This window comes from Lissotriton vulgaris, chromosome 6 (genome assembly GCF_964263255.1).
Source record: "Lissotriton vulgaris chromosome 6, aLisVul1.2, whole genome shotgun sequence".
NCBI lineage: Eukaryota > Metazoa > Chordata > Amphibia > Caudata > Salamandridae > Lissotriton > Lissotriton vulgaris.
The window spans coordinates 1,526,027,227-1,526,053,203 of record NC_141694.1 but is presented as its reverse complement, the minus strand read 5'-3'; the positions used below and the strand labels follow the sequence as shown (position 1 = coordinate 1,526,053,203).

Below are 25,977 nucleotides of genomic sequence, written 5' to 3'. Positions count from 1 at the left end.
TGCATTTTTTTATATATCCCTAGCGGGTGCCCATCCCGCCAGGGACTTTGTGCGGATTTATAACTCGGAGCGAGTGTCCACCCCGCTTTAGAGGGAGCCTACCCCTTGTTTTGCCCCGTACCACTGCCTACAGTAACAGGAAGGCCGGCCGCACTGCCCGCGGCAACCCGGAAGTGCTTCGGAGACAACAGGAAGCGGACGGGAGCTCACCCCGCGCTCCTGTAACAAGAAGAAAGCGGGAGTCTCTCCACGGGGCTCCCGGGAACGAGGGAGAGCCCCGTGAGATGCCGAGATTGCTGAGAAGGGAGGGCGGGGCTCCTGTGGTGAAGGTAGGAGCCCCACTCGATCCCTGGGAGCCTCGGAGGATCCACCAGACAAGCACCATCAACTCCAAGGCAGCGGAGGGGGCACAAGGCACATTGCCGGTGCCTGCCCCCCACCGCGATTGAAGGCGAAGTGAGATTTGTGCCTGGCCAACAGAAGAGTCCCGTGAGTGGGGGCGGATCACAGAGTCCCCGTGGGGCTTGGGGGCATTTCCTTTCGTTAGTGCCAGTGAAGGCACAGTGCCTGAGCGGTCCGCAAAGAAAGCGGGCTGCTCCAACAATGGGGGTCGCCATTGTGGTTTTCAGGGCACAGTTGGTGCTAGAGCTTCTCCCTTGAGCGGCCCCGCCTGCCAGAGGGCCGCTCCAATGTTGGCATTTGTTTCTAGAGTCCCAGTGGTGGACTCTCAGGGCACAGTGGTGCCTGTGCCATCTTCAGCTGCCCTACGAGCACGCAGGCAGCTGCAACGTTTTGGGGGCACATTTATTTTTATAGATTCCCAGTGGAGGACAGTAAATGCCCGTGCCCATCCTGTTGATTTTACAGCTGCCCAGCAATTAGTGGGCTGCTGCCACGTTTAGGTTCCAAAACTCTTGTGCATTCTTCTTTGGCTGCCTGTGTAGCCTGCCCTGACACTGTTGGACAAAGGGCGTTTGAGCCCCACAGAAGACAAGTTGGCCTGGGGTCAGTACCTACTGTGATGCTGCGCAAGGTGATTTGTGATTTGTGTTTATGTTGGGAACTACCTGATGCGTAATGTGATTTATGCGTAATGTGCAATGCCTTTATGCCTGTGATACCTCTAACTGTGTTTTCATGCTTAGGAGGTTGTTTGGCCTAGTATAGTTTATGCTAGTGAGTTTATATTTACCTACGTGACCTATGCCTATGGTGATTAGTATTGCATAGTGTGTTCCTACCTTCTACCAGTGGTTACTGGCTGTGTTCTACACTTGTTATTTTGTGCTACAATTATTCTATGTTCTAGAAGTGCTTTTTCTACTGAGTGCTATTCCTGACGGGGGCCCATGTGGCCCTGTCCAGTGTATATAATCCACTGTAAATATTGTCCAGTGCCAGTTGGCACAGTGTATCTGTGTGATTATGATCTAATGATTATTGTTATATATAACCTTGTGTGGAGTTCCTTTCTGTGGTGTGCCTAATGTGTTTCTGCTGTGTGTGTGTGTGTGTGTGTGTGTGTTGCTCAAACGCTTTACACATTGCCTCAGGGATAAGCCTAAGTGCTCGTGCCAAGCTACCAAGGGAGAGAGCAGGGGTTATCTAGGAGTGTAACTCCCCTGCCCTGACTAGAGTGGTGGTTTTTGCCTGGCTTTGGCGCAAGCCTTAGCCAGCCAGAAATCCAATTTCTAACACCTTCTTTTATTGTCCTTCATAAATGCCTGTATTTCATTGGTTTATATTACCAGTAGTCCCTCCTTTTCTAGTTTTGTAACCTCCCATGAGGACTGTGCCTGTTACATGTGCTCTTACTCTTTATGGTAATTTAGGAATCTTGGAGAGCACTCTTTTCTTTTTGTTGGCCTGCCTCTGCTTGCGTGTTGTTTTCTTTACTTCATGCAGGCTGAAAGGTAATTTTGCCAGTGTTTGTTTTTTAATGTAGACTTTTCCTTCGGTAGCTTTCACCCTGGTGGTACTTTCAACCAATCCTATACATCTTATCGTATTTGTAATTTTGCTGAATTCTGTTTCAAATCGCAATTGTTTGCTTTTTTTCTAGTAAACGGCAGAGAGCCGGCCAGGACGCAAAACCTGTTACCCAGTTCCTAAGTCGGTTGCGCTGTATATTAAACCACATCCTCTCTCTATTGAGGACTCAAGGTGAGTGCATTTTGTTATTGCACTAAATTCCAGGCTGACAAGACCTTGTTGTTTAACGCCCTGTAAATAGGGCGGTTAATCTTGGCAGAGTGGGAGGGAGTATATAGCCTCTTGCTTGAAAGGAACATCGGCGGCAGAGCCTGCTCCGAGCCCTGCCTCAGCCGCACACAGGCCTCAACTCCTTCTTATCCCTCTCCTCTGAGTTCTGTTTCCAGTCCATGTTTTACGGTAAAGTATTCTATGGAATAATGACAATGCCCCACAATAAATGTCATCCCTAAGATGTAAGTAAAGTCCAAAGTGCAAATTACAGCATTGCCTTCCTTCGAACAGGCCAGATGCTGCACTCTGAATGAATGATTATTGCCTCAGAGTCCGCCTCTAATTTTTCAGTTCTATGTTAACTAAATACACAAAAATGTTTTTGATCTTGCATTGCATTTTGTAATTTGATGGTAGCCTTGCAAGCCTGTTTCTGGGCAATTTTGTAAATGGCAAGGTTGGTATTCTTTTACTTCCTTTAAATTCAGCCGACCTCGTCTAATAGTACGATAATGGATTGGGCTGGTGTGAAGTGACATTTCTAAATGATGCCCTCGCATGATGAAGCAAGTGAACAATCTATAGAGGGGCATGTGCTTAGTTCAAGAATGTGATTGCGTGTAAGGAGTCACTGTCTCTAAGCATTGGAAGGACAGGCTCAGCACTTACACGTACAATAAGTTTGCTTGTTAAAACATGTTTTAACAAGAGCATGTTGTCATGCAGCAGTGTTGCTGGCAGGCTTCTGTTGAACTTACTGAGCATCAAATGCAGGTACATTTACAACGCCAATAGCTCTAAGTCTTATTTTAACTGGGTGACTGGTCGCCCCAGATCTGCCATCAGACAGGGGCCATTTTTGCATGTACTCTAAAGAAAGGTGGTGACCTTTGAGCGGACATAGTGTGTTTTGTTTCTCATTATAGCTCATTCTCGGGCTGCTCGCATTATTCAAGAAGTCTGTGTCCTCGGGTCAATTTATATTTACATAATGGACAACGTCAGCCCTCTCTTGAGGCATACCTCTCCCGTCTCACTGCCGACATGTGTGTGTCGGAGCTATTTGGTTTTACAACGAAAGTGTGTTCTAACCAGTTTTAGTGCAGGGTACAAGCGCTCACACCACCACTGCTCAGAGGAATTTGTTCTGTGCCTAGAATTCTATTTAGTGCCTAGACTGGAAACAGTGGCGTACCGAGGAGTAACATGTAAAAGTTGTGTCATGGTTGAAATATGTCCATTATTTATTTAAGGTTTTATATAGTACTACTGCACTAGAATGTACCAATGTGCTTTACCCAACAAACAGCCACTATGTGTGAATAGGCCAAGTCTCCCCTCGGGTTGAATATGCCTTCAATTAGGGTTTTAAGTGGGTTGAAAAAACTAAGGGTTCTCTCAAGGGGGCATGGTCAATGTAATTAAGGGTGTGGCTACAAATAAGCTGAAAATCTGTATTGAGCACAGTGTGCTGCCCGACATGTATTTTGCTGTTCCTGTTATTGCGTCCAGCTATATGATACAAGTCATATCATATCTACAAGTCAGGACTATTGGCTTTGTCAATGGTTGCTAGTTGCATAAGATAAATAAGCAGCAACTATGGCTTGTATATAATATTGAAAAAACATCCACTTAAAGCCCTGATGACACCACGACAATGTTGCTGCTACTGAGTTTCAAAAAGAGAAGGAAAATCCAGAGAGAAAATGACTCTCATTAAAGGATTTCCCTCCCTCTACAATGACCACCTCCAGCACACCAATGTGCCTGCTGTCACTGCGGTCTGGGAAAAAAAACAGACCGACTGTGCCAGTGCACAAAACAGAGCCCGATAGAGACCCGTTTCGAGGCCCCCTTAAAAAAACTACTGGTGTTTAGAACCGGTGAGACCCGGCCCACTTAAAGCCCTGCCTTCAATATATACACCTTTTAAAAAATGATTTTGCATAGAACAATAATTAGTTACAGATTAACACTGACTGCATTTGGTCGTAGAATATTAGGACACATGCAAAGCCCACATGGCTTCTATACTCCTTTAAGAAGATTGGGCAACACCACACTACTAAAATGGCATGGCTAGTGAGAGTGCACAGGCGTTCATTGGAACATATGGGTGAGAGTCAGGGTGTCAATGACTCATCGTTCTGTATAATGCTGCATCGAAGCACTGGAGACCACGTCATTATTGACATTCACTAAACTAACAACTTTTCAGATAACTGAGGGGCATACTACCAAGCAATAGCGATAATTATCGCTATTGCTTGGTTAGAGACAAAAATTTACCGCTGAGCTGCGGCGATTTTTATCGCAGATAAACCTTGGTATTACCTAGGTTTTTCGCAAATGCGATAAAAATCGGTCGCAATGCATGAATTTTGCTGAAAAGTCTGCGATATTCATGGATTACCGAGCTAATGCTCTTAGCCATGTTATCCACCTCCCATTGGATAACATGGCTAAGAGCTGCTCAGGGCAGGTGTTAGCTTTTGGAGATATTCGCGCTTAGCACGAATATCTCCTTAAGTTGGTAATAGGAGATAGCGATGTTAGCGACTGTTTCCAGTTGCTAACATCTTGGCATGCCCACTTTGCATGTCATTAGTGATAAATATCACTGACATGCAAAGTGGGGCCCAAGATGGTCGCTATCTCCTACTAGCTGTCGCTAACTGGTGTTAGCGACAGCTAGGTGATAGGGAGATAATTTTATCTCCGCTTTCTTGGCTTCCAAAGCCAAAAAAGGAGAGATAAACCCCCTTGATAATATGCCCCGTAACTCCCTGTGCTAATATCAGGTGCCAGCGCAGAGGATTCCTAAAAAGTTCAATGACCACCGTTGACACACGACCACACACGCAATAAATACAGAGCAAGTGGACTGATAGTGCACCATACTGTGCCTGTTTTTAACACAAAACAGTAACGGCTTAATCCATGTGATTGTATTCCAAACTAAAATGAACTAATTTAGGTGGTCTGTGTACTTAGTGGGCCTTTCGGAACCAGAATGCCTTGTCTTTCTGTTATGATTTCTATTGGTCCCAGGAGTGTGCCCTCTCCAAACACAAGAGTGAATAGTTATTGTATGTGGGTAGGGAGTGTGGCAGGGAGTTCATGGGGCAGGGAAAGCAGGCTCCAGGTGCAGCCGCTGCCCGTGGAGGGAGTTGCAGTGGGTCAGAAAGGCGGGCCGGGGGAGGGGCAGGGTGGGGGGTGCTAAAAACCAGAATATGGATAATTGAACGTAAGTAAATGATGTAATCAATAAAACTAATTTCGTTGCGCACGCTGCACTGCATTTTGCGATGCAGGGCGCGCTACGAAATTCGTTTTATTCATTAAATTGTTTACTTACCTTCGATTATCCATATTCGGGTTTTTTAGCACCCCCGACCCTTGCCCTCCCCCGCCCCGCCTTTCTGCCCCACCGCAACTCCCTCCACGGGCTGCGGCTGTCCAGGTGTAAGTCATGATTGGTCCTGTTTGCTTAAGTTTCCACTAAGGATAAAGATTCTTGCACCCCCGCCCCAATACACCCTGATTTTGCCAGTTTAACCCTCAATGACTGGGATAACAAGACCCTCTTCCCACCGCCTCAGCCATCTGTTTAATGTCAGCACAGGATTTGCTGTGTAAGCAACCTTCAAACCTCCAGATGTGTCTGAAGGTACATGACAGGCAGCCTCTTTGAGCTGCTCGCTCCTCTCCAAATGCCCCTCCCAGAGAAGGAGGAGATACTGCTGTGCACAGAAACCTGTGCACAGACAACAGAGGTTAGTTGATGAAATGTGCATCATGGCTGAGAAAAAACTCTCATCCCTCCTCGCTGCACCTAGGGAACTGTGCAAAGACTGCGCACATATCTGGCAGCTCGGGTGACACTTCTGCCCACAGTACAGCTCGGACAGGACTCGGACAGGACTCGGACAAGACTCGAGAGCTCAATAAAATACCCGCACACTTGCACTGGAACCTTTAAGGGCTTGAGTGTCAACCTGGAGGGACACCTCTCGCAGTTTCATGAGTCTGTATGGCTTACACTAGGACGTATGTCTGCCCAACTCATATAACTCAACTTAATGCACCAAGGCCCAGCACCCTTATCTTCGGGTATTCATCTGCCTCCTGATGACTGATTCCTCTTTGTTCAGTTTAAGGAAACTCCTTAAGACTTGGCTCTCTGAGCAGCCAATGGCGTACCTATCTGTGGTACAGCAGGTGCAGTGCCACTGGGAGCCATGTCCTCTGCACCCCAAATATGGATGGTTTTACTACAGTAAGGGGGGCTCAGGGTGCCATTTTACAAGTGTTTACATCTGTCTGTCCCCACTGTGGGCACCCAAGAGCTTTAAGTTTGAGCCCAATAAAATACCTGTAATACATAGTTAAACTCCACTACATACCAATCCACCAGTGGCGGCTCGTAATGCCGACGAGTAGTGGGGCAGGCACGCACAAGCACACTCCCTTCCTCCCATTCCTCACAAGCACCCAAACACACATACTCACTCCCACCCATCTACATGTGCACTCACACCCATCCATTCACAAGCGCACAAATACACCCATCATTCGCTAGCACATACCCATGCACACACCCATTCAAAGCACACAGCACTAATTCACATACATTTTTCTTGCGCCCACCACAACTTACAGTATGGGGCATCGGATCAGCCCCCTTTGAGCCAGTGTCTCGAATTTTCGTGAGTTAGGGCATTTTTGCTTGCGATCCATGTGCACATTTGCCCTAAAATTAGTGCCCTTCAGTGTTACGGCTGGTAAACCAGTGTGCTGTTTACATTTTCTTTAAAAAAAATAATTTTTATGAACGTTTAGTTTACCTCCTTTTCAGTATAATACAAGGGAACAAGAGCTTTAAAATATTACAACCCCGGCAGGTGCAACTTCGATGACTACGACAGGTCATACAGCCCACACTCAAACACTAAAATGTGGTGGCCATTTTGTGATGCTTTTTTCATACAATAAGTTAAATAAAAATCAAGACGAATTACTACTACACAGTCATGGCTGGCATTACGGGCGGGTGAGTGGGGGTGGAAATGGGGTCGTCGCACCGCGGAGGGGATGGGGGGAGGCGGAGGGGTTTAAGAGAAATATATAAATAAATTAAAAGTTAAACTTACCGTCCGTCCCGCTTTTCCTCAGTCCCGAGACTCCCGACTCCCGCCGTCCGGCTTTTTGAATGCTGCAGCGCTCGTCATCAGGAAGGCTGCAGGCAGCCTCCCTCCCCTCCACCAGTCGCAGCGTTGCGATTGGTGAGGCCGCTGCCCCACCCGGGTCATTTTCTCACTGTATGCTGCAGCATACAGAGAGAACAGGGAGAATGGGCAGTGTTTCTCGAGAGCAGAGGGGAGTGGTTTGCCCATTATTGTTCATACTAACTGTTTGGGCGGCCTCAGGCTGCCCAAGCAGTCAGTATGAACAACAGTGGGCAAGCCACTCCCCCCTGCTCTTGAGAAACACCGCCCACTCTCAACCAGGAACTTCAGCTTTCGCGCCGTGCATGAAGGCAGAAACAGATGGTAGTCATGGGCATCCGCAGAAATGTTTCCAGGGGGGGGGGGCAAAATTTTAACTTCATCACCATCCTCCGACATGATTGAGCACAAGTATTAAATACATTTAATAAAAATCTGATAAGACAAAGAGCTTAAATAAACAAAGAAACCCATAGGGGGAACAGAAAAATCTTGTGAGGCGCCACAGCAGATGACGTGGCAACTACCATAACACAGAGGGAAAAACTAAAAATGGCCAGAAAAAACAAAAAAATTCTATATCAGGCTGACGTGGTTCTAGAGCATGGGTACTCACAAACTTTCTCTCGGGGGGGGGCAAATTTACAGTGTGGTTTGTGGCCGAGGGCTGCACCGGTGGGGGCGGGGTCAGTGGGGGAGGGGGTTGGGGCTAGAGCAACAAAAAAACTATGACCATGAGGTTGAACACATGCCCCTGCAGCGGACGCCTTCATCCACTGAGCCACCAGACAAAGCATACACACATCTCTCTCTATCTCTCTCTATCTCTCTCTCTCTCTCCTACCTCTCTCTATTCTACCTCTCCCTATCTCTCTCTCTCCCTCTCTCCCTCTCTGACTCCCTCCCTCTATCTCTCTTCTCTCCCTCTATCTATCTGTCTCCCTCGCTCTATTCATCTCTCTTCTCTCCCTCTCTCCGTCTCCCTCCCCCCCTCTCTCTCTGTCTCCCTCCCTCTATCTATCTCTCTTCTCTCCCTCTCTCTGTCTCCCTCCCCCTCTCTCTCTGTCTCTCTCCCTGTCTCCCTCCCTCTCTCTGTCTCCCTCCCTTTCTCTCTGTCTCCCTCTTTGTCTGTCTCCGTCTCCCTCCATCTGTCTCCCTCTCTCTGTCTCCTTCTCTATCTCCCTCTCTCTCTGTCTCCCTCTCTCTCTCTGTCTCCCTCCCTCTGTCTCCCTCCCTCTCCCTCCCTCTATCACCCTCTGTCTCCCTCCCTCTCTAATTATCCTTCAGTCTCCGTCTCCCTCTCTGTTTGTCTTAGTCCCTGCCGCTGTCTGTCCCTGTCCCTGTCTCTGTCTGTCCCTGTCTGTCCCTGTTTCCCTCCCTCTGTCTCCCTCTCAGTTTCTCTCTGCCTGTCTGCCCCTGTCTCTGCCTCCATCTCTCTCTGTCTGTCTCTGTCTCTATCTCTATCTGTCTCCATCCCTCCCTCCCTCTCGCTCTCCCTCTCACTCACTCTGTCTGTCTCACTCTCTCTCTGTCTCCCTCTCTCTGTCTCCCTCCCTCTCTCTCCCTCTGTCTGTCTCCCTCCCTCTGCCTCCCTCCCTCTGTCTCTCTCCCTCTGTCTCCCTCCCTATCTCCCACTCTCTCCGTCTCCCTCTCTTTCCCTCTCTCTCTGTCTCCCTCCCACTATCTGTCTCTCTCCCTCTGTCTCCCTCTATCTGTCTCCGTCTGTCTCCCTCCCTTCGTCGCCCCCCTCCCTCTGTCTGTCGCCCTCTGTCTCCCTCCATCAGAAGCCATTTATTTATTTCAGGATCTATTCATAAAATATAATCCTAGTACATTAATAAATCACTGGATGCATTTTTCATAATCCTTCACCTATCAAAGTGTTTTCTGTTAAAGAAGAGCAGATCTGATCAACGAATTGGTCTTTTTAATTAGAGAAAACGGCCCGAAAGAACAAAAGGAAGGTGACTTGGAAGGCTCTGGCCTGCTTCTGTGTAAGGATGCTGTGCGGTCCGTGCATTGCCCACACATCTGAACCCATGTGGATGCTGCCATTGCAGTGAAGCATGCCAGTGAATCCCCCCTCACCCCACCGCTTGCTGCAGGCACGTAACATGGCCACTTCAAGACTCGTCTGCAGCGTTCTCTTGTTCCAACAGGTCTGCGTTTCTGCACACTGCATCCTGCCACAGCACCATGGACGTCATATTGGGGTCACCAGGGGCCGCGGCTGTGACCCTGGCTCGTGCCTTTCAACCCATAACACTGCCTTTGTGACACCTGGCCCAACAGATCACAAAGAGTGAGGGAGGGAAACAGACAGACAGGGAGTCTTTAAAAGACCATTTACTTGTTAATGGGCTAAGTTGTGAATCACAGCACTGCTGCATTGGTGTCAGCTGACACTATTTAATTTAAAAAAAAGCACAGGTAGGATGTCTGCACTGCTAGGCACCTTAAAGGCAGAGGGCCCATTGTCATTCTTTATGTGATAATCAGGAGCTGACAGAATGACAATGGGCCACGCCACAGTCTGCATGAGATTCGTAAGGGGTTTAGAGTTCAGAGAGAAGTGCGAGAGGCCCCAAGTGAGAGAACGTTTCAACTCCTGGGGCTTCTCGCACGAGAACAGCACAGCCTGCTGTAATTACCACGTTGTCACTGGGCCAGCACAGGACAGACCGGCGATCCAGGGGGGGGGCAAGCGACCCCCCTTGCCCCCCCCTGCGGACGCCCATGATGGTAGTTATTACCATTTATGTTTCTGCCTTCTCGCACTGCAAGAAAGCAGGGAGGCGGCGCCCAAACGCCACTGCCCTCCACTGAGCAAAATACCATTTCACATAATTACACTCCATAACACACAGTCCATCTCCACATAATTCAAGTACACTCAAAACCATATCATTACTATCCACATAATTCCACTGCACACCATGCTACATAATTCCACTACACAAATCCACACCACACAATTCCACAACTAACAATTACAATCCAACCCACATAATTCCACTGCACACCACATACATACACTACATAACACATGGGTAAAAGACATTGTCGTTTACAATGCCAATAGCTCAAACTCAAGCAAATGCAAGACATATTCCATTTCCAATGCTTGTTTTAACTCTTGTATGGCCGGCAATCCCATTCAAACCATGCTTCTAAAACTAAAACGCGTCGATGGAAATGTCTTCAGTTAGCATATTCTAGTATATTTAAGGCTTGCACCACTTTACATAGGGATGGGCTATTTTGATTTCATTGAAAGTGTTGAATAGGCAAAACAGTGCCCTGGAAGAAAATCTCTCCAACCCATAGAAAAGATATCCTGCTTACTAGCCACACCTGAGTTACTCCTAGAACTACTGAGTGGGCGAAGTGGGAGCTAAGTGCAGGACGAAAACGAAAAAGGGTCAAATAAGGTGAAGCATGATCACGACACACCTAATTACTGTAATGAGCCACTGATGAACTCAAGAGCATCGCTGGCGTCTCAGCCATGGCAAGGCCGGTATTATTTATGCATTCCCACACTCTCCTCGTGCCTTTCACATCAAAGTGCGGGCTCTCGGCTGCGATCTGCTGAGCACAGCACCCTTCTTCTACACTGAGTCATGCTTCCAGTAGGGGGACTGAGAGATAATGAGCGAAGCTCCAATTAGGCGGCGCGGTGGCTCCTTACAGGCCTGTGGATCTGCACTGCTTGTTTCTCCCCAGCACTGCCGCGCGCGCGCACAGTCCCGGGGCTAGGCACGAGGCCGTCGAGTCCTGAAATCGTTTGCGAGAGTGTTTCCTCTCTGTCAAGAACATCTTATCCGTTTTTTTTTCTCAGGGTTGGCGTACAAATAGCTGCGATGCGGGTAACTAGAACGCGTCCACAGATCTTCCAGTATCAGAAAACCGCACTTGACAGACACATGCATGCCTGGAGAAAATGCCGGGATGCTACATTAGAGAAAAGCCGGCGGCTCAGTGAGTCACCAGCTTGCCAAACTTGAAACGCAAAGAGACCAAGACATGGAAGAAACAGGAAACACGACTTGCTTTCAATTCTGCTGTTCCCTACCTCTGTTGCAATAAAATGTCTGCTTATTTACAGCACGCGTGAAACTCGCTTCGAAACTGTTCGTCACCGTCACGTTGCTAGTACGGCGTACATGCTCGACCAATGCGGGAACCAAGCATGACGGAGTGGCTTGCTACCCGTCTGCAAACAGCTTGACAAATAACAAGCATTGGCAAAGCCAATATCTCTCGCCTTTCCAACCTACAGGCGTTGCCAATGCCTTTTGTTGATGTTATAGCATTGTAAAAAAAAACAAAAAAAAATTCCCGATGTTTTCCAGTACTGGGCAAAAGAAAAAAAAAAGGCATGATGACGAGGCCACTGGTAGCCACGTCATTTCATAAGCAGGCACAAGCGTGTTAACGTGTGTGCCTGTGTGTCATCATGTAAGAGCACGCATATGCACAACCATGCAAATCTGCATGTACTAAAGCATACGGGTGCCATTTTTTAAATTTACCAATCCAAGAAATATTGGCGAGGCATGGAGACTCTGTGGGAGTGAAGCAATGGAGAGGAGGTGGGTTATACAAAAAAAAGTGGGATGGGAGAGAGGACAACAGGAGAAAAGCAGCACACAAGAAAGAGAGCAATGGAGGTTGCGAGAGAGAAGCACATGAGCGAGATAGTAACATGGAGCATGGATCGTGGTGGGGAGAGAAGCACACAAGGGAGACTGAGCAGTCGTAGACACTCTTGCTACTATATTTTACAGGCCGGAAAGAAATGTTGGCACCCTCGCTGCTGCTAGTGAATAAAGTGAATCTTAAAACACAGGGCCAACCTGGTAATCTTCCGAATCTGGTTTTACAATGATTATATATAACACAATGATTCTATTTCAAGGCATTACAAACTGAAATAGGCAGTCAAATCAAAGTGTTGCCTGTCTGTAGTATTATATACATAAAAGGTATCTAATTAATGTAGAGTTGCTGTTTCAATCCACTTGGGATGATTTGAGAACCAGATCTTCTTCAGGACAAAAAAGGCTAGAGGATGTATCCAGCCAAGGCTTCAGATGGCGTGATAAAAATAGTACATGTGGCATGTTACAAAATAAAAACATAGTAAATGGAGCAAAGTGAGAGTGGCAGTGCTGTTTGCACGCCCTTAATGCAGACAGCTCCGTGTGCCCTTCTGAAGTTTGGCGCTTTGGGCCTAAGCCCAGCACACCCATGACAAAAGCCTACCCTGTGAGCAGCATGTGAGGGAAACACAGGGGATGGGGGATAAGAGTGAGTATTTAGAAGAGGAGAGAAGCACATGGGGAGAGAGCAGGGAAAACACATGGAGTGCTTAACCAAAAACAAAAATGGAGTTCCATAAAATTGAGCAGTGGAAGAATATGAGTCAGCCACTCAAAGAGATGGGAAAGAGGTTATACTCAAGGGAAGGGACAAATACAAGATGGACACGATGGGACAAGGAAATCCGTTGAATAAAAAGCAAGTAAATAAAAGTGTCACTAAAGCAAACCATTGGTAAGCAGTGGCAGGCTATAAGCCCAATGTAAGATTTTGACAAGCCCACAATAGGTCTTTGGCAGACAGGCAGGTTGCGCACTTGTGCTGACTGGTAGGCAATACCTCAAAAAGGGACTGATTTGCTGGACATGTATGTTACTAATCAGTAAGCCTTCATTCTAATTATGTGGAATACATTGCAGACTGGTACGAACCTTGACTGCTGCCTCAACTCCTATTAGAAGTTATGCACCAAAGAGCATACTCCTCTTTCCTAAAATGGAGGTTGCAAATCAGCCCAGGATTGGGGCTGAGTTCATACACACACACACACACACACACACACAATTGCTTAATGCACTTGCTACTTACATCTAGTAAGACCTTCTAGCCACAACTTGGAATACTGATGGAGCTCTTACAAAGGGCAGCATCAATCAATAAATCAATCAATCAATCAAACATTTGTAGAGCGCACTACTCACCCGTGAGGGCCTCAACGCGCTAAGAGGGGGGGTACTGCTACTGGTCAAACAGCCAGGTTCTGAGAAGTCTCCTGAAGGTCAGCAACATGAATGTATTATGCTGTATGTAACCACATTATTGTGTTATTATTGGATGCACTATTCCATTTTTTGTTGAGAAAGGATAAGGTATTTACACATAGTGATGGGGTTAATCTTAAGAGGAGACAATTACAGAGGAGGTAAAATCAGCCTGCATCTCAGCACCTCATACCGCCCTAAAGTTTAGATTAGATGATGAGGTTATAGCCATGCAAATTCTGGATGAAGTTATAGCTAGGGAAATTCTGATGAAATACATCCAGCAAGATGTGGCAGTAAGTTAAATGCACACCATTAACATCTGCTGCAATCTGCAAGGCAAGAGTTATAATTAAATCAACTACAACTCAGATGTCCATCCTTCCGAGGTTGATAAACTGAGCACCGTTAAACTACTGAGTAATAGAAACATCTCTGAGTTAAAGTGTTTGACAATGACTGAAGGACAGTTATTCAGCACAAAATACAAATTTGTATTAATATAAATCTCTATCGAAGGTGATATCCACAACACTGACAAGTCCAACACACGTACAGATAAAAAATGCTGTCTTGTAGCCTTCGTAAAGGGAGAAGATGGATTGGAGTGGACTGCATTGTCACTTATGTATCTGAGGATAGGCACTAAATGTTTAATCCAGCATAAGAAGTGGGGCTTTAAATATAGGTACTAGGAAGCTTTGATAGATGTAGCCAAGAGCAAGAATCCAAGAGAATAGGGGATAACGGGAGAACAGGTGTCGAGTTTTGGGATTATGGAGCATTAATCACACATACCCAGTATATTTAACTTACCCCATTGTATGAATTATGAAAACACAGCTGCCATAAAGATGACAGGATGTTACTAGCTGAGGTACCCCACTTTAATTTGTAAATTGAATGATGTTTCGGCTGCCTTCTCTCTTGAAGAAATTAAGGTAGATGCAGTAGCACAAAAAATAGGCCAAACAAGCGGTCTGAGCCATATTCCCATGATATCTAAAAGTAATCTAGAAAGCTGGCCTTTGGAACATGCTTTTGATCTTTGGAATTGAGCTGAATGCTATCACGCATTCGACGGCATATCAGTTACTAGTATTAAGATGAGCCAAAGACCAGGGAATCACCAATGGTATCTCCAGGAGCTCACAACTCCACATTAAAGTTCATCAAATATGGTAAAGAAATAATATACATTTCACCTATGTTATGGAGGATAAAACATTATTTGATTAAAATGAATCACATTGAATGTAATCAGGGACGGCTCCTCCGATAAGGCAGAGGAGCGTCGCCCTACTGCTCTTTGAGCAGGAAAAATAAAATGATACTAACATAGTTATTATCATTTAAGTTTTTGCAGTTTTGGGGCTGGGCTAGAGCCGGCGGGGCTGGAGGCACAGTGGAAAGAGTGGTTTGCACACTCCAAGTGGGCACGACTGCCTGGCCGTCCTGACCTGGCCAAACAGTCATGCTCGATTTCCATGATCCCCACCAGGCTGCATTAAAAAAGCCTGATGGGGAACATAAACAGGTCCCAGCCCCCAGTGCCCATCTGAGTGCCAGCGTTGTGATTGGCTATGGGGAGCCTTGGTGCTTCCTGGTTCCAGAGAAGCGGAGGAGAGACGTGGCCGACAGACTAGGTAAGTGGCATTTTTTTAATGTAATGCAGTATAGATGGCAATATCAAAGAGACGCTGGTACTTTGTTAGTTTTATGAACATGTGACAAAAAATGCAGAAGAACAAATGATTGGTCTTCGGCCTCAATCTGTCCCCTTTAATGAAAATTCGAAGATTTCATAAAGAAAGAACGGAAAATGTGTCAATCTATTTGGAGTAAACTTCTGTTAGGCGACAGATAGCTGCAGAGTGGTTATATTTAAGGCAAATTTACAAGTGGAATAAATGGAAGGTTCACCAATTTTGAGAAGAGGCATACAATAATTTCATAAACTGACTAATGCAAACATGTTTGTACAAAGTCAGTGAACATTCAGGCATTGCAATAGGCACAATTTAATGTAAAATTGCTCTATGTCCATAGAAAATAAATGCAAGTAAACTACCTTAAATGCTCTTAACAGGATCTTTGAGCAGGAACAGAATAGTAAAAAGATGGAGAAAGAGCACGGTTTATATGCCTAAGTAATAGATTTGCTCAATCGTACATTGAATTGATTGGAGTCCTTCCTGGCACCCCTCTAAGGTCAAATTTGTCGTTCTGGGACGGTTGGCTCAATGCCTGATGGAAGTAATGCAAGGACCATTCACATACTCATCTTTGTCCCTATCCTTCTTGCCCTGCCTCCTCTAATTCTTGACTTCTTTTGCAAGAGATAGCCTCTACTCCTAGTAAGCTGGTAATGATCAAAGAAATACCACTTTTGGGGTCAAAGCAACTTTCTTTCTGTGAACTATTTAAGAATCACTGTTGATGCTGGAGATAGGAAGAAATAGCTTTTATGTTGCTAGTTCAGAAGAAGGACAACGGAATGTAGCAGCAGAAAAAAGACTGATTCTGTGAAGAAGGCATATGGGCCAAGATGTACGAAGTTGGTGGTATGTTGAAAGGCACAAGTAGGAAAGGTGGAAAACACTGCTGCACATGAAGTATATATCTAAGAGTGAGCCTTAGTTACCATAGTGAGTTGCTTAACTTCAAAAAGTAGAGTGCACTGAGATGTATTCAAGTATTGCTGCATGCAACACCAGTTCTCGGAGTAGCACACACGCATAATAACTTCCGCATTGTACAGGTCATTCGGGTCAAGCAGCTAATCATCTCATCATCTTTATTTCTAGTAAAGGTTGATTCACAAAGCTTTTTCTTTCAATAGTTATATTTTTTTCCAACTTAGGTGGAGCTTACTGCTGAATTCAACTGAGCGCCATATTTACTCATGGATTAAGGGTTGATAATTTAGAATAATTGGATTCAGTTTCCGGCAGCTACTAATTGTAAAATATGAATTTACATTAAATTTTGTTTGATATAGATGTCTATGAAGTTGAATGTAGAGGAGTACAAAAAATGTAAATTCCATTCACATACAAGTGGAAAATCAGTATATTCCACCCAATGGGTAGTAGGAAAGGTTTTGTTATTTTATTCACATTGTGTATTTAGAACTATCCTCGATGCGCTTCCAACACCTAACCGTCTTTTGTGGGAGGTTGCAGCCTGTCCTCCAGCTTTTGTTTGATTGACATCCTGGAACAGGAAATGGTCGACGGAGAGTCAGGACGGCCTCCTGTCTCGTGATCCACTAATTCGTTTTGCAGCATTCCGATGTCAAGCACCCTCTAACAGAGCAACAATAGGTGTGGATGATGGCAGCTGGGATTGTCCAAGGTCTAGAATTTGGATATTTCTCATGAAGAGTGTAGGTGAGTGAATGGGAGAGAAGGGAGGCAGGGAAAGAAAGAGTGCCAGCAGGGTTACACTGGGGGGCTGGTCCAGACAATGACACATTTTTGTGCAGATCGACAGGCTAGCTTTGATTCTCAATGTGGGCTGGAAGATACAAGCAAAAGACAAGTGGCTGGATGCTGAGCAACACCAGTTCTCTATTGACCAAAGCACTCCCAATTTAGTTAAAACATTACACAGATGAGGGAACCATGATGCTAGGTATTGTGATCACCCCCTAGTAAAAGGATTATTTAGGGCCATAATAATGGCAAAATCACAGAGAGCAGCAAGTCACCTTACTGTGTTGCACTGCGTGACAGGGAAAGTGCAGGAATGCACTGTATTTAAAAGAAAATGGCACATTCCTGCCTTTCTTTCTGCGCTGGTGCTATTTTGGCTGCGTAGCGCCAATGCAGTCACCCTACATCATGGTGCAAGTGTGTCTACATTGTAAGGAGCATTGTTTATGTGGAGGAAGGGGCACTTTCCGGCACAAAAACAATCACCTGAGACATTTTTCTCTTTCTATGTGTGCGTGTTGCAGTATGGAGCACACATAGAAAGAGGAAGTAACGAGGAGAAATTAAGATATTTGTCTTCATTACACCTCACCTGGGAAGGACATAGCATTTTTGCGCATTACCAGGTCTACCTCTTTTGATAAATCTGGCAATATGTAAAAATCCATGGATGTCGCATGGTAACACCCACGCAACATCCATTGAACTCCTCCCCGGAGCAGAGTAATGCAACGCAGCAATTTGCGTTGCGTTACTCTGGATTTATAAAGCCACTCAGGGCCACGCAAGGTGGCCTTGCCTGGCTTCATGAATCGCATTTTGAGCTTGCATCGCGCATACACCATGTTGCGTGGTAGAAGCGCAACACAGCTCCACTCCTAAATGTGCCCCCTAGTGTAGAAAATTATGCTTCAATGTGTATTAAACAACCTACATCTTGTGAGCTCCACCCACCTTTAACCCCTTGCCTGCTGATGACGGAACCGCTCCGTCATCAGCTGCGGTGGCGCTGTGCTGATGACGGAGCGGTTCCGTCATGGCCTGCCTAGCGCTCCTGCGCGGCGCGAATTCCGCGCCTGCGCTGAGCGTTCCATTGAGCGGGGTGGGCCATGACGGAACCGCTCCGTCATAAGCACAGCGCAACCGACGCTGGTGACGGAGTGGTTCCGTCACCAGCATGCGGCCGCCGCGAGGGCCGCCCCGCCCCCTTAGCACTGCGGCGGAATAGCGGCCGCAGTGAAGGAGTTACATTTACATCCTTAAATGAGTGAGAAGGCGGTAACTGTTAGATATATATGCCCACTAATACATTTAGAGAATCCAACTGTGATGGCTGGAAGGCAATCAATGATCAACATTTTACTCTTGGTTAATATAAACTGATTCATTAGAACACGTGATTAGAATTAAATCCTGCTTTATCCAAAAGTGCCAATGAGAAACGCTATCCCCAACAGTGACCGGAAAGCAACAGGTTAAGCAACACGCCTTTTTACTACACTTAAAAGTTTTAGAGATAGCTCATGGGTGGGTTTAAAAGAATTATCCTGGCACATATCCATTTAAAATTGACAGGAAAGGTCTATTCTTGGAACTGCCGAACAGAAACAAAGGACATGAAGCTCATCATCCATTCTAATTGATTTTCTGCAGTCTGCGAGCCTGGATACTGACAGCTCTCAAGCCGTAGGTGTGTTAGATCTAGTCCTTGTCAGACAAGGCTGTGACATTGAGCAGCAGCTTCAAGCCACAGAGTTCACAAGGGGAACAAAGGCAAGAAAGGTTTGATTGATGTTTATCATTAGGATTCAATTGTATACTAATTGTGTTACTAACCATCTGGTTAAAAGCACTCTAGGACCTTTGAAGAAATGACATGGAAAGTACACTGTACAAAAAAGGAGTTGACTTGCTATAATTCAAGGTAGAGGAGGATGAAGAGCCTCGAAACACACACTAATGATATTGACGTCTCTTGGTGCCTGGAGTTAAAACTTACCTACAATACATCTTCACCATGCCAATGTCTCTCTCCTAATCACTCTCCCCTTCTCAGCACTAACAATGACTATTTGTCTTCATCTATACTGATCTACAACTGTGCTTATCCGTCTCTTACTAGAAGGTCAATATTCATTGTTCGTTTATCATCAATGCTCCACTTTTACCTCCACTCTTTCCCTGCTCTGACTGGCCTTCCCTCTTCTGCTTGATTAAATTATATATCATTTTGATCTGTATGTTTCTGACATGGATATCTCTGAAATGACTCATCTAAAATAGGGGTGGGTGTAATTGTCTTAATTGCATGTAGCGTAATCATGTAGATTTACCTGAGAATGTCACAGGATTATACTGAATTATGCAGGAAGAGTATTCTACATTTATATGGATGCGAGGATGCATTTACCTAAGAATCCTGCAAGATTACACTGAATTACACAGGAAGTGTAATTCTGCATTTAAATGGATCCGAGGGTGCATTTTTGCACCAAGACATACAGCTAAATATAGCAGAAAATAATTAACGTGCATGAGCAGTCTCTCGAGCCCACTAAATGTGCTCTCGGTAGGATTTATTCCAATATACCCCCTGCATTTAGCCCTATTTTCTTATAGCAAAATGCACCATCATGTCCAAAATGGATGTGAGTATGCATTTTTGCATTAAGAAACAGCTATAAATGCAGTAGGACATGATTAGCCAGCGTGAGCGGCCATTTGCACACAATTTATTCTTGTGGTAGGATTTGTTCACTGCTGTCTTTGTATCTGCCCCTCTACTACCTTGCGTGGCCCTGCATAGCTTGGTAAATCTGGAGTAACGCAAGGCAGTGCACGTCGCTGCCCTGGGTTACTGTTCCCCAGGGAATCATTCACTGGGTGGAGCGTGGCTGTTCCCACGCATCCACAGTCTGATATTGGCACATTCCAAAATTTCCATGAGTGATAGACCGAGGAATGAGTCAAAATGCTGCGCCTTCCCAGGAGAGGACTAATGAGGAGATATATCTTTATTTCTACTTGTTTTTTTTTACTAAGTGTCCTGCGTTCTGCAGCACATGTAGAAAGAAGGAAACAACTCAGAGGATTGTTTTTATGCAGGAAGGTGCCCCTTCTTGCATAAAAACAATCCTGTCTGCAATGCAGGCACCCTTGCACCGTGGTGCAAGGGTGCCTGCGTTGGTGCTAGGCAGCCAAAAGTGCATAGGTACAAATAGCAGGAATGCTCCATATCTTGCTAGATATGATGCATTCCTGCCCTCTCCCTTTCACGTAGCGCAGCAAGGCGTCTTGCTGCATTGCATTGAGTGATTTTTTTAAACATGGCTCTAATGGCCAGATGTAGGTCGCCAATTACCCATCGGTAACGGCCGATTTCGGCCGTCACCGACCGGTAATTGGTTTTTGAGATGTAGGGGGCCCGAATTTACAGAATCTGTAAATTTACCGATTCTGTAAATTTACAGATTCGGTAAAATACCGAATCGGTATATTTACCGAATCAGTAATTCCAGATGTAGGTGGCACAGTTTGCAGTGCCACAGGCCCTTAGGAATTCTTATTTTACCACCCAATCCTATTGGGTGGTAAAATACCGAATTCCAGTGTACATGCACATCTGTGCATGTACACCTATGCCATGCGACACACAGACATGCCCTTAGGGTATGTATGTGTGCCACATGGCACACAAGCCTGCAATTGCGGTGCTACAGGGTGTCAAAATGACACCCCGTTCCCCCTGCCAGGATTCAGTATTTACCAAATCGGTAAATACCGATTCAGTATTTCCCATTGATTCCCATGGCCTTCAAGGCCTGTAGGATTCAATGGGAAATACCGATTCGGTATTTACCGATTCGGTAAATACCGAATCTTACAGAATCGGTAATTGGAAAATAAAAATTACCTTCATCTGCCTACTTCCAATGTATCTACTCTTAAATACCGAATCGGTATGATTCGGTATTTAAGAGTAGGTAAATCGGAATTACCTACATCGGGCCTTAAATGATTTGCATCAAACCTGGTACTCTATGTCCCAAGGTGGGCCACCCTAACCACTTGTCCACATCTCCAATTATCTTTATATTTCTTTATTTATGGAATAAAAAACAGTATCGCTTTTTGCTGCCTTTATCTAATACATTGACCAAATGTGAGTGTTCTCCGCAACACAAATGGACTGTATGTGTGTGCCTTGGAGTGTGTATGTATATGTCGGTATGTGTTTCTGTATGTGTGTGTTTGCTCATATGTTTTACATGATGACTAGACATCAAAGTTCGGAATCCGGTTCTCGATACTGGGGAGTTCATCACAGTAAAAGATCACTGCATGTGCCAGTGTCTAGTCATAAATATTTCACACGGAAATGTAGAGTGTTGCAAATGAGACACTGAAACAATTTTTTATGTAAAATCATATCTAAGAATGCTGCATTATTCAGGTCTCACTGATTAGAAGAAACACTATTAATAGAAGGCCCAGTGACTGCCTGGTGATAGCTATAGGTTGTCATGTTAAAGAACCCGCAGATTATGTATGTTTGAGATGTTTACCAAATAAAAGCCAGTCACTTGTAAGTGTAAAATCATTACATGTAATAAGTGATTACACAAAGGGAGTGCCTTCACTTAAGTAAGAAGTGACTTGCTGTTCATCTATATCACCACATTCGATTAATTTATAAATAGGGGAGTCCACTGATATCGCTATCCAAGCTTAAGAAGTGGGACGCGTTTTATAGTTGACCGAGCCTTAAAATGTATAGAGAGAGTCAAGCCAAACCCGAGCTAGTGCTCTGGCTTGGTCTTACAAGCAAAAATTCAGCTAAACCATTAAAAGATCTAGCGCATAGTACAGCCAACAATATAATGAGACTATATTTCAAAAACTGTTTCTTCTTTTCTTGACCTACATAAAATTACATCTCATCACTTTGAGACATTTCTTAAAGTTCACGATCTCTTCACACAGCTCTAGAAACAGTAGGTGTTTTTTTTTTTTTTGGGGGGGGGGGGCGGTTGATACTGACCTGGGTAAGTCAATTGTGTTAAAGTTGTGGTTGGCACTGCATGAACGCCAAACAAATAATGGATATATTCCATCAATATTATTATTATTATTGTTTTTATCATCACTTCTAGAGGATCGTTAAGTCCAATAAAACAACCAGTAAAAAGTTATTAGGTTTCACCTGCAAAGCGCTTGCGCTGTGCTTGTGAAATCTATTATTTAATTTAATTTTTAATATATCTTAAAAGGGACTTGCATCGCACCTTCAGTTATTTTTGGTCTGTGTGCTTGCTAGTTTACTTTCCTCAGTTCCTACTGGTTGTAGCCTGTTCTTCCTTCTGTGTCTCTCTTATCAGGTTCCCGTTGCCTAACTACTCATCCCCATCCGCATTGGTGGTTGAATTTTTGTTTTATTTTTGGTAACTCTCCATATAGTTTACTTTGCCTGGCAGCTTTTGTGCATTTAGAGCTTCCTTCATTACCTGCCTGCGCGCATTTAGAGATTGCTTTGTGTGTTTTTTACTACACACTTATTTGTGGGTCCGCCGACTGATTTATTGTATCCACAATTCGTTCATTATTTTTAACTTCGCTGCCTTCACCCCGACAACCAGTCTCAACCCCCACCTTCGTGCCCCCACCCACATGCACACAGGAGGCAGATAAGAGCGTGACCAACGTTTAAAAAAATGTAATATGTCTGGATTCGATGACTGAAATATTCTTGCTGTGTACATGTAGAGCTTGCTTCGTGTGTTTTTTACTGCACACTTATTTGTAGGCCTGGGCGGTAAATTCTGTTCCGCTCAGGGAATTCGCGGAATTTGGGTAATTTCACGTTCCGTGGAGAACGCAGAATTGCCAAATATTCCGCAATCAACAGCTTCGTAGAATTTTTTGTTTGTTCGCGCTTTCAAAATGCGTGTTCACGAGATATTTCTCCTTGAGCACGCAAACAGCGTTCACGAACAGGCAAAAAGCATCGCGAAGGGGCGGAACAAGCAATTACGCATGTTCTTAGAATGTTTGCGTGCTCGCGGAGATTTTGTATCATTTCGCGGAGCTTTGCGTAGCGCAACTATGAATATTCCTCCCACTCCTACTTATTTGTGGCTCTGATGAGCGACTCATTTTATGCACAATGTGTTCATTATTTTAACTTTGAGGTCTTTCCCCCGACTACCCAACTCAACCATCCCCTCGTGCTCCCACCCACATGCACACAGGAGGCAGGCAAGAGCGTGAACTTTTATTATTTACTATTTCTGCCTTGAATGACCGACTTATTGTATGCAGAAATTGATCACTATTTATTCCTTTGGTGCCTCACTATTTATGCCTCAGAGTCCTTCACCCCAACAACATATCTCAACCCCCCCACCCGCATGCATATGCACACAGGAAGGCAGCTAAGAGCATGAACAGCGTTTATTTACTATTTGTGGCACTGATAACAGACTTGTTTATGCACGCTCTAAAAGTTTCATTCTTGTTCATTCCATTACACATGCATTACTTTTAAAAAAATAAAACGTTTTTAGACTAAGTGTTTACCCTAGAGGAAAAGAAAACTCTTGTACTCATTTAATAGCCTTTCCATTTCACACATAATTTGAGTAGTTTGTAATGAATTAATTCATATTGTCATGCACCATTTTCTTTTTTACATTACACTTAATACAGTCGTAAAGTTAAGACTGTCTATCCCACACATAAGGTCTTTTAAGATAACCCCTATACTCCCTATGTCACTCACATTATCAAATACAAATACTCACTGACAAGCACTTCTAATGCAAAGCCATAATTAAATCACTATGGGTCATCTTTAGTTTAACTATTAAAAACGTTTTCAGTTGCTTTTCCAATGCTTTGTGCAACTTTTCTTATCTACTTCACTAAATAAAGACGCAAAACTACAATATAATTACTTATCGTAGGATACACTACAACTACATCAAGAACACATTTAAAATAGATGAAAAGTTCACATGAGCCCCACTGGCCTCCACCCGCAGAAATTGAAAGTTAAAGTAAAATTGTGCAATACTAAAAGGAAACAATAAAACAACTTCTTCACAGAGAAAATTGAAAAACAAAAATAAATATATCTTGTCTTTATCAATAAAAAGTTTAAACACTTTCAGTGTGTTTCTATCACTTATATTTCACAACAGCCCAGGTGCTCATTGCAAAAAATAACTGTTATTCTTCATTCATATTATCCCTAGCCAATAACCCAAGAACACATTTTCAACCGCTTTTGCTGAACTAATTTATAATGTTTTGCCCAACACTACACTTACATTGTGCTTGTTTTGTTTTTCATCCCCATTTCCTTAATCTGCCCAAAGCTGCACTCGCTTCAACCCTACTTAAAAGCTACATTTTGATAAAAATGTCACCTCCCCCTTTACCTAATATCCCTACTTTATAATAGCACCATTAAAATATATTGATTTTCACTATAAAAACACTTGAATGGAGTTTCAGTAACCTATATTGCACAACTACTCACAAAACAACGAATTATAAGAAAAAGAAATGGATTAATAATCACATAGGCTAAACCTAATGTATTTAGCATTGCTGTTTTTTGTGTGTGCAATCACTCTAACATGAGTGACTTCAATTTACTTTTGACAGTTAAGGAAAACCAAGCATTGTGGGTAAAACTGAGTTGTCCTAGATGATACTCATTGACGAAAAGGAGAAGCTGGGGTCTGAGCCTTGGTTTCTCAGTCACAAGTCTTCAGTGAAGTTATGAGGCATTTACTCTTCCTGATTGAAATTTTGCTAAAATAACAATGCTCTCTACAAATGTGTTGTAGTTTGTCAACTTTTCTTAAAGCCTACAAATCTCTCCTAAGGCCTACAACAGACCTGCCAACTCATAAGGAGCTACAGTGTGACACACAATATTGTCTTCCAGCACATGGTCACCCTGGTGAAGAGCCGGTTTCACGCAATGGCATGGATAATACGCTGAAAACCACTGTAAACGGAAGATTTCCAGTTCGTTTTTGGAAACTTTAAACTGCCAGCTTCCAATTAAGGGGTGTAAAAATACCCAAGGATATGCATCACCAGCCTGAGCAATCTTTTTTTCTTGTTTCGGAGAAGGGGGTTTGTGGGTGGGTTGTGGCAAAAAGCGTCTTAGGTGCTTCTTGACATGATGCCCCACCCCCTCTAAGACCCTGCCAACTCCTCACAGGGTGACATTTTTGTTGTCATTGTTTCATTTACACATGAAACTGTTAAGAATTAGAAGACCATCCCAATTTCCCTGTTCACCCTTTTCTTTCTGCTTGAAAGGTCATGTCCAAAGACTGCAGTGTACTTTGTTTCATACAGTGCTAATGCACACTGCAAACAGAAATGTCACCTTAGTGTCTAAATCGTTGGTATTGCGAGTACCCATCACAATGGTACCTATTTAAACCTTTTGAAATTATGAAAACCTGAAAGTGCCTTAAAGAGTCTAAAAGTGTGACTCGCTGTTTCTTATCCAAATCTTTGCCATGGACATTTAAATTACTGAGTTTGTCGACTAGTTCAGTGACTTCAGCCCCCTGTGACAAGTTGCCTCGTATTTAACTGATGGGTTAGTCTCACTCCGAAGTAAAATATGCCAGAATGGATATAGTGTGTTTTACTTTTGCCAGGACCCTGGCCCTTGCTGCAGATCTTGTATTGGTATGAAAGAAGATCCAGTAGGGAACATGGGCAGTCCCTCTCTTGGCCAATCGCCGTGGCCTAAATTGACCTGAGTCTCAGTGTTGGTAAGGACGCTACTGTAGAAAGGTCAGATGATAGTAGCCGATTGAGCTCAGAGCTCCTCGAGGGAGGCCAGAGATGGTGAAGTCCTGAAGCTTTACTGCCTCTGGGGATGATCAGAAAGTATTCTCATCCCATTAAGTTAAGTTTCATTCACCGCCTGTGGCTGAAAAATGCCAATACTGGTATTTATTGAGACAAGGTAAACCTTTAGACCAT

At 44.4% G+C, this 25,977-nt stretch overlaps 1 protein-coding gene across 3 annotated transcripts in view; it reads right to left on the bottom strand.

The window, feature by feature from the left end:
• PLCB1 (phospholipase C beta 1) overlaps window positions 1–25,977 on the bottom strand; it is a 2,298,721-nt gene that overhangs the window by 117,770 nt on the left and 2,154,974 nt on the right. The window lies entirely within an intron of this gene.